The following is a 9189-nucleotide window of genomic DNA, read 5'->3' on the forward strand; positions in this document are numbered from 1 at the left end:
TATGATCTACATGTTAAAATTTTAAGCATTTTAACCTAAGGTTACCAGATTTTTTTCAATGAAGCCGGGGACACTTTTCAACTTCCTACTAAGTAGGTGGATTTTGTCAGGGGACTGATTTGTAAATCCAGGGACTGTCTCTGGGAAACGGGGACGTTTGGTAACCTTATCTTAATCATGCATGAAGGCTTCCTTGCTGCCTGCATTTGTGCGGCACACTTGAATTTATTTCCAGGGACAGAGCAAGCCAGAACCAGCAACTTAGCAGGCAAGGCTAGGGAGACATCCCTGCTCTCACATTGATTTAATGTGTGACTGCTGCTTCTGAGTTATTCAAGCCCCTTCGCCACGGCAAGGCAGTGATCCATGAAGGGGTCGGAGAAGCTATGAGCTATGCTGTGCAGGGCCACCCAAGATGGACAGGTCATAGTGGAGAGTTTTGACCAAACGTGATCCACCTGGAGCAGGAACCGGCAAGCCACTCCAGTATCCCTGCCAAGAAAACTCCATGGACAAAGACAAAAGGCATATAAAAGTTATGACGCTGGAAGATGAGCTCCTCAGGTCGGAAGGTGTCCAACATGCTACTGAGGAAGAGCGGAGGACAAGTACAAGTAGATTCAGAGCTGATGAAGCGGCTGGGCCAAAGCCGAAAGGACGCTCAGTTGCGGATATGCCTGGAAGCGAAAGGAAAGTCCAATGCTGTAAAGAAAAATATTGCATAGGAACCTGGAATGTAAGAACCATGAACCTTGGTAAGTTGGATGTGGTCAAAAATGAGATGGCAAGAATAAATATTGACATCCTGGGCATCAGTGAACTAAAATGGACGGGAATGGGTGAATTCAGTTCGGATGACCATCATATCTACTACTGTGGGCAAGAATCCCGTAAAAGAAATGGAGTGGCCCTCATAGTCAACAAAAGAGTGGCAAAAGCTGTATTGGGATGCAATCTCAAAAATGATAGAATGATCTTGATACGAATCCAAGGCAGACCTTTTAACATCACAGTAATCCAAGTTTATGCACCAACCCCTAGTGCTGAAGAAAATGAAATTGACCAGTTATATGAAGACTTACAACACCTTATAGAATTGACACCAAAGAAGGATGTTCTTCTCATTATAGGGGATTAGAATGCTAAAGTAGGGAGTCAAGAGATAAAAGGAACAACTGGCAAGTTTGGCCTTGGAGTTCAAAACGAAGCAGGGCAAAGGCTAATAGAGTTCTGCCAAGAGAACAAGCTGGTCATCACAAACACTCTTTTCCAACAACACAAGAGATGACTCTACACATGGACATCACCAGATGGGCAGCATCGAAATCAGATTGATTATATTCTCTGCAGACAAAGATGGAGAAGCCCTATACAGTCAGCAAAAACAAGACCTGGAGCGGACTGTGGCTCAGATCATCAGCTTCTTATAGCAAAATTCAAGCTTAAACTGAAGAAAGTAGGAAAAACCACTTGGCCGGTAAGATACAATCTAAGTCAAATCCCTTATGAATGCACAGTGGAAGTGAGGAACAGGTTTAAGGATTTAGAGTTGGTGGACAGAGTGCCTGAAGAACTATGGATGGAGGCTCACAACATTATACAGGAGGAAGCAACGAAAACCATCCCAATGAAAAGGAAATGCAAGAAAGCAAAGTGGCTGTCCAACGAGGCCTAACAAATAGCGGAGGAGAGAAGGCAAGCAAAATGCGAGGGAGATAGTGAAAGATACAGGAAATTGAATGTAGATTTCCAAAAAATAGCAAGGCGAGACAAGAAGGCTTTCTTAAATGAGCAATGCAAAGAAATAGAGGAAAACAACAGAATGGGAAGAACCAGAGATCTGTTCAAGAAAATTGGAGATATGAAAGGGACATTTCGTACAAAGACTACCATAATAAAGGACAAAAGTGGTAAGGACCTAACAGAAGCAGAAGATATCAAGAAGAGGTGGCAAGAATACACAGAGGAATTATACCAGAAAGATATGGATGGCTCGTACACCCCAGGTAGTGTGGTTGCTGACCTTGAGCCAGACATCCTGGACAGTGAAGTCAAATGGGCCTTAGAAAGCACTGCAAATAACAAGGCCAGTGGAAGTGATGGTATTCCAGCTGAACTACTTAAAATTTTAAAAGATGATGCTGTTAAGGTGCTACACTCAATATGCCAACAAGTTTGGAAAACTCAGCAGTGGCCAGAGGATTGGAGAAGATCAGTCTACATCCCAGTCCCAAAGAAGGGCAGTGCCAAAGAATGCTCCAACTACCGCACAATTGCACTCATTTCACACGCTAGCAAGGTTATGCTTAAAATTCTACAAGGAAGGCTCAAGCAGTATATGGACCGAGAACTCCCAGAAGTGCAAGCTGGATTTAGAAGAGCCAGAGGAACCAGAGACCAAATTGCAAACATGCACTGGATTATGGAGAAAGCTAGAGAGTTCCAGAAAGACATCTACTTTTGCTTCATTGACTATGCAAAAGCCTTTCACTGTGTCGACCACAGCAAACTATGGCAAGTTCTTAAAGAAATGGGAGTGCCTGATCACCTCATCTGTCTCCTGAGAAATCTCTATGTGGGACAAGAAGCTACAGTTAGAACTGGATATGGAACAACTGATTGGTTCAAAATTGGGAAAGGAGTACGGCAAGGCTGTATATTGTCTCCCTGCTTATTTAACTTATACACAGAATTCATCATGCAAAAGGCTGGGCTGGATGAATCCCAAGCCGGAATTAAGATTGCCGGAAGAAATATCAACAACCTCAGATATGCAGATGACACAACCTTGATGGCAGAAAGTGAGGAGGAATTAAAGAACCTTTGAATGAGGGTGAAAGAGGAGAGCGCAAAATATGGTCTGAAGCTCAACATTAAAAAAAAACGAAGATCATGGCCACTGGGCCCATCACCTCCTGGCAAATAGAAGGGGAAGAAATGGAGGCAGTGAGAGATTTTACTTTCTTGGGCGCCATGATCACTGCAGATGGTGACAGCAGTCACGAAATTAAAAGACGCCTGCTCCTTAGGAGAAAGGCGATGGCAAACCTAGACAGCATCTTAAAAAGCAGAGACATCACCTTGCCAACAAAGGTCCGCATAGTTAAAGCCATGGTTTTCCCAGTAGTGATGTATGGAAGTGAGAGCTGGACCATAAAGAAGGCTGATCGCCGAAGAATTGATGCTTTTGAATTATGGTGCTGGAGGAGACCCTTGAGAGTCCCATGGACTGCAAGAAGATCAAATGCATCCATTCTTAAGGAAATTAGCCCTGAGTGCTCACTGGAAGGACAGATCGTGAAGCTGAGGCTCCAATACTTTGGCTACCTCATGAGAAGAGAAGACTCCCTGGAAAAGACCCTGATGTTGAGAAAGATTGAGGGCACAAGGAGAAGGGGACGACAGAGGACGAGATGGTTGGACAGTGTTCTCGAAGCTACAAACATGAGTCTGACCAAACTGCGAGAGACAGTGGAAGACAGAAGTGCCTGGCGTGCTCTGGTCCATGGGGTCACGAAGAGTCGGACACGACTAAACAACAACAGGCTGCTTCTGAAGAGTTTGTGTGTATGGTGTAGGTACATATGTATGGAGTTTAGAATGTTTATTGGTATGGTTAGATTGTGTCAGTGATGCAGAAGATGAACTAGGTTGGTTGAGGAAACTTCCCAACCTCATTTGCTGGGAACAGTGATTTTAAACAAGACCATATTCTAAGAAGAGTACTGCTTGAGCTCTTTGTTATGTAAGGCTAACTAAAATGTTTACTAAAGGTTTGTCAGGCACCATAATTTTCAACTTGTTTATTGGATCTGAATACGTCAGTGTAAGCATTTTGTTTTGATGAATTGTAAGTTAGTGCTGAGTGCTCCAAAGGTGCAGGTTAAAAGGAAAAGGAAAATATTGAGTGGGACTGAATCTGTTGAGAATTTGAGTGTTGTTTTAAGATACTTTTCAAGCAATAAATTATTGGTTTGAATGTAGTTGGTTTGAATGTAGCTTTATAATGGTGAAATCTAGAGAAAGTTAGGTACTGTACACTGAAATCTGAGAATGAAGTGTTTTAACTATGTGCATAATTTGCACTGAATTTTATAGGACTTAGGTGCATTTAAGATGTTTTAGGATTGTACCCAAATTTCCCCTGACATTTCATTTCCCCTGACATTGTTGTTAGCCGCCCTGAGCCCGGCTTCGGCTGGGGAGGGCGGGATATAAATAAAATTTATTATTATTATTATTATTATTATTATTATTATTATTATTAATCAAAACAAAATAATTTGATTACATCAATCTTGGAGAAACAAATCAAATGATTTATCAGAGTCAAGTTCTGTTTTTTTGATAGAGGAAAAACAACAAAATATCGAGTTACATTAATGACTAACACCTTTTAAAGGTATAAGCTTTTTTTTTTTTTACCAGAGTATGCTTCACCAGGTACACAGAATCTGATGAAGCAGATTCTAGCTCACAAAATGTATGCCACAATAAATTTGTTAGTCTTTAAGGTGCCACAAAACAGAATGGAATTATAGACTCAAGACACCACCACTTTGGTATTTTAAACTTTCAAACACCCTACTCTCTGATTTAAAAAGCATACCACTATCCAAGACCAGAAGCAGCTGAAGAAAACCATTCACAGAAGCCAAATGCAGTTCTACATATACCAGACTGTAACATTCTTGGGAAACTGGCATTAAAAGCACACATGAAGAAAACCATATTAACAGTGACTTTTGTTTCACCAAAATATATGAGCCAAGTTCCCTTTCATTTCAGTTATGCCAAGAATGTGCTCTGGACTAAAATAAACCAAAAAAGGGGATTATTTATAAATACATTGATGGATTCAGCCCCAGTGACCCCGGAGGGGAGGGGGATCAACAGGACAATAATGGATCTAGGCATCTGTACTGTGAGTTTATTAGCCATGCATTTATCAAAGGACTTACCTTTCAAGGTGGGCAGGTCTTTCATTTTGGAAAGTGCCGAATTACATTAGCTGGGTCCATTATCAATCGTTTTCAGCAGACATATCATTTATCCTTGGCCTAGGAATGAACAGGTTCCCAGCATTCTCATATCAGCATTCTAGAAGTAAAGAGAAAGGCCCCATTTAATTTTCTTCCTGCCGGCTAGAAGGAAAATGTTTTATAAAGCACATTAAATGAAAAATAAAAATAAATAAAGGAGACTACCACAAAGAGCAGGGAGTAGGGAACGACAGAATGCCTGGTTGATTTACAAATGCTTGTGTGAGAAAAGGTTAAAATTAGATTGACGAGCAAATGTGTTCGCAGACTGCTGGCTGACAAATGGCAGAGCTATGCCAACGTATTACTTATGCAAGAGATGTAGCGGAAGTATGCAGGAGGATCATATCGGTGCATTAGTCAAATGCATACAAACCCACTGTAAACATAGAATGTTTGGGCGGGCACAACAGACGTCTATTGGAGATGTATACTGTTGGGTTTTATTTAACAGCAATGAGTAACTAGATGAGTTGAACTGGACAGAAAGATTACTCATGTTTTGTGGACAAGTGAAGAAGGATGGCTTTGTTATCCTATCAATGGCAAAATTCTCCTTGGATGAATTTCCCAGCAGCTTGCAGATAAACCACTTCCACTAAACCGCTGATTAATAGTCCTTAGAGAATCCCAGGTTAAAGGGACACAGAACACATATAGACTGATCAGGGTCTGGCATATTCCATGTGTTTGTGCTTTCAGCAAGCGCGTGCATGTGCACACACACACACTCTCTCTCACACACACACACACTACAACAACACAAGGACAAATACAGAATACAGTGGTGCCTCGCAAGACGAAATTAATTCGTTCTGCGAGTTTTTTCATCTAGCGAATTTTTCGTCTTGCGAAGCACGGTTTCCCATAGGAATGCGGTTTTAAGAAAAAGGAAACAAACTTGCAAGACGTTTTCGTCTTGCGAAGCAAGCCCATAGGGAAATTTGTCTTGCGAAGCAACTCAAAAAACGAAAAACTCTTTCGTCTTGCGAGGCATTCGTCTTGCGAGGTACCACTGTATTCTGTGTGCTATTTTACTAAATAGAATCTGTAGGTCTACTTGCAGTTCAATCTGTTTGCATGATCAAGGCTACCTGCTATCACTATTTCACACCAGGAAAGTGTCCAGAATATAGAAATGGCACAATCTTTGCCCTGAAGGAGTAATAATGTAAGAGCCCACTTCTTAGTTATGTGCCAAAGAAAATCAGAAGAGCCTTGCTTGTTCAGACTGAAGGCCCATCTAGTCCATCATCATTTTCTCATGGTGGCTAACCAGATGGCTATGGGAAGCCCATAAACTGGACATGAACACAATAGCGCAACAGCACTCCTACCGTTTCTCTTCAGCAACTAGTATTTAGAGGCATATTGCTTCTGACAGTAGAGATATAGTAAGGTCATTGATAGCCTTATCTTCTATAATTTTTTTAAGTCACCCAAGGTGGTGGCCATCACTACAGCTTGCAGGAACAAATTCCATAGTTTAAAAATGTGCTACTTAATGCATAAGTTATGGTGTGCTTATAAAGCAGAAGGGCTGATCAAACAATCATGTTAATCATCTCCTTGAAGAGAAGGAGAGTTGGACCCCCCCCCCTCCAAAGAACATTAAACTGCCTTAGTTACTCAACCACTGCAGAATCAATGCCATTATTTCTGGTAATGTCCTGAACACCAAGCAATTCTCCTGTCCCACATTCTGCACTCTGCCGGTATAAATGGCTGACATTATCCTTCTATGTAGGTGAAAGTACTATTGCTTTCCATGACACTGTGCTGTGGCACCATTCACAAACACTCTTGACACAGCAGATATAAATCAAGGAGCTGGCTTATGCAATAAGACCCATTGATTTACAGTGCTTCGTTTTTGAAGTGTTGTGACTCACAACTGCCAAACTAAGTCATATTTCATCAATGAATGTATAATACTTCTCTCTCTCTCTCTCTCTCTCTCTCTCTCTCTCTCTCACACACACACACACACACACACACACCCCAGCCACCATGCCTCCTCTTGATCAGGAGTGTGATGTTGTGATGTGTTGGGTTTAATCTTTCCTCAGGTGCCACAATCCTGCCAAAAAGTAAAGAGCCTGAAGCTGCTAGTCCCACTGGGGAAGAAAAGGACAGTGAATTCTCCTTTGTTCAATGCATTAAAATATAGCTGTCCTGGAATGCAAAATCCAAGCCAGAAGATATGAATTATTATATTTTTTGGCTAGGGCTGATGGCAGTGGCAGCCCAAAACATCTGGATAGGGAAGGTTGGCATAAGCACCAGTGACCAGATAATCACCAGATACATCACATACCCCCTTTTTGGGGAGGATGCTGGAGGGCGATGTGGTGGGGCAGCTGCAAGCATTCTTACACAGATCATGTTGGAATTAAACTTTAGTTCCCAATTTCAGAGCTATATGGAAGAGAGCCTGGGTCGTTTGACCCTTGAATTATTTCCCTTTCCCCTCCTGTAAGAACTACGCAAGATACTCTCTTTTAAAGTTTAAATAACATAACTTTTGCTTAGTGTACACGCACTTGCAGATTAAAATATATACAATGCAGATAGGTGTTACTTATGTTGGTAATACATCTTACATAAATTGTATCTAAGATAAATACGGACTAACTCTGAGGCGGACAGCAGCATAACATAGGGCTGCAATATTTTAAGAAGTGAAAATCCAGATACAAAAGTTGTTGAGCTTTTAATCTTTTTTAAAAATAAGTTTTTAAACTATTCCCCCCCCAACACTTCCAAAATGGGCTGCCATACACCCAGGTTTTCCCCGATGTCTTTAGCCAGTTTTTGAAAATTCCTCTCGGACGCCATTTTTGGCGGATGAATTCTGGCTATGTCTGGGAAATTCTGAACGTATGGGAGCCCTAGCATAACAGAACATACTGGCTGCTCTAACTGTTAATAACTGCCATAACTGTACCAACTGAAATAACTGCCTCAGTTGTATGACATCACAGAATTCTATAGCCCTTGTGAACATTAACTTAGCACTTTGGATACTTTCATACCACAGATTATATAGACCCATACCAATCAGGGTGCAGTCCTGGCCATGGGGCTGAGTTGGTCTTGGTCACCTTGATGGATGACCTTTGCAGAGAGCAGGACAAGTGGAGCATGGCCTTCCTCCTGCTTCTTGATCTCTCCTGCTTTTGTTCCCACTGACCATCGCCTTTTCCTGGACCTGCTCTGGGCAATAGGAATTGTGTTCCAGTAGTTCCAGTTCTACCTCTGGGACTGAATTCAGAGAGCTGCATTAGGAGAGTGCTTTTGGCCTCACTGCCACAAGGCACTATCTTATCTCTAGCGCTATTTACTATCTACATGAAGCTGTTGGAGGCAGTCATTAGGAATGCTGGGGCAAGGTGCCATCAGTATGCTGAATCAGAGGCTGCAGATAAAAAATTGTCTGAGAACTTGGTCTGTTGTCCACCCTGAGTTGGGCTGCACTCACCTTGAAGGAGAAAGTTTGCAGTTGGGTGCACTTCTGGGTCCACCTTTCATCACTGGAGGCCCAGATAGCCTCAGTGGCTAGCAGTGCATTTAGCAGCTTCAATTTATATGACAGCGATGGCTATTCCTGGCCTGGGAAAGATTGGCCACGATAGCTAATTCATTGGTTAATTCAAGACTGCATTCCTGCAGGGCACTCCAGGTGGGGCTTCCCTTGTGCTTGATCCAGAAGCTGCAGTTGGTGCAGCATGATTGCAGATAGGTGTGTGACTGTACTTAGACCTGATTGCTTATTTGCTACCAGACCAAGTTAAAGGTGTTACGATTAGCATATGAAACCCTTAACAACTTAGGACCAGTTTACCTGAAAGATCACCTTACCTCACATGTGCTCTTTCAACCACTTCAGTCGGTGGAATTTGCATATTTGTATATAATACTCAATCCACATTTATAAGAAGTCAATCTTTTAGTATGGCGACACACAGTTTGGAACTCCCTGCCTATTGACACCAGGCAGTTGCCTTCACTGCACTCTTTTCTCTGCCTGCTAAAAACATTTTTGTTTAGACAAGCCTACCCAGATATGTAGAAAGTTTACATGTCCTTTAATCTGTGTTTGGCTTATCACTAATGTTTTAAATAGCTGTTTTTAACTACCGGTAAC

The 9189-nt window shown here is 41.9% G+C and overlaps 1 protein-coding gene across 5 annotated transcripts in view; it reads right to left on the bottom strand.

The window, feature by feature from the left end:
• The window catches only part of ITGB6 (integrin subunit beta 6), a 72440-nt gene extending 63656 nt beyond the window's left edge, over positions 1-8784 (bottom strand). The window contains exons 1-2 of one of the 5 annotated variants that reach the window (XM_083493854.1): positions 8100-8784; positions 4962-5100 (exon numbers count right to left, since the gene is read on the bottom strand). The gene's annotated coding sequence lies outside the window, so the exon portion shown is untranslated. Of the gene's footprint in view, positions 1-4961; positions 5101-5207; positions 5446-6676; positions 6697-7343; positions 7522-8099 lie in introns of those variants that run through there. The other 4 variants (XM_083493852.1, XM_083493851.1, XM_083493850.1 and 1 more) reach the window with 4 other exon arrangements.
• Between the last annotated feature and the right edge of the window lie 405 nt (positions 8785-9189).

This window comes from Podarcis liolepis (genome assembly GCF_965112155.1).
Source record: "Podarcis liolepis genome assembly, chromosome: 1".
NCBI lineage: Eukaryota > Metazoa > Chordata > Lepidosauria > Squamata > Lacertidae > Podarcis > Podarcis liolepis.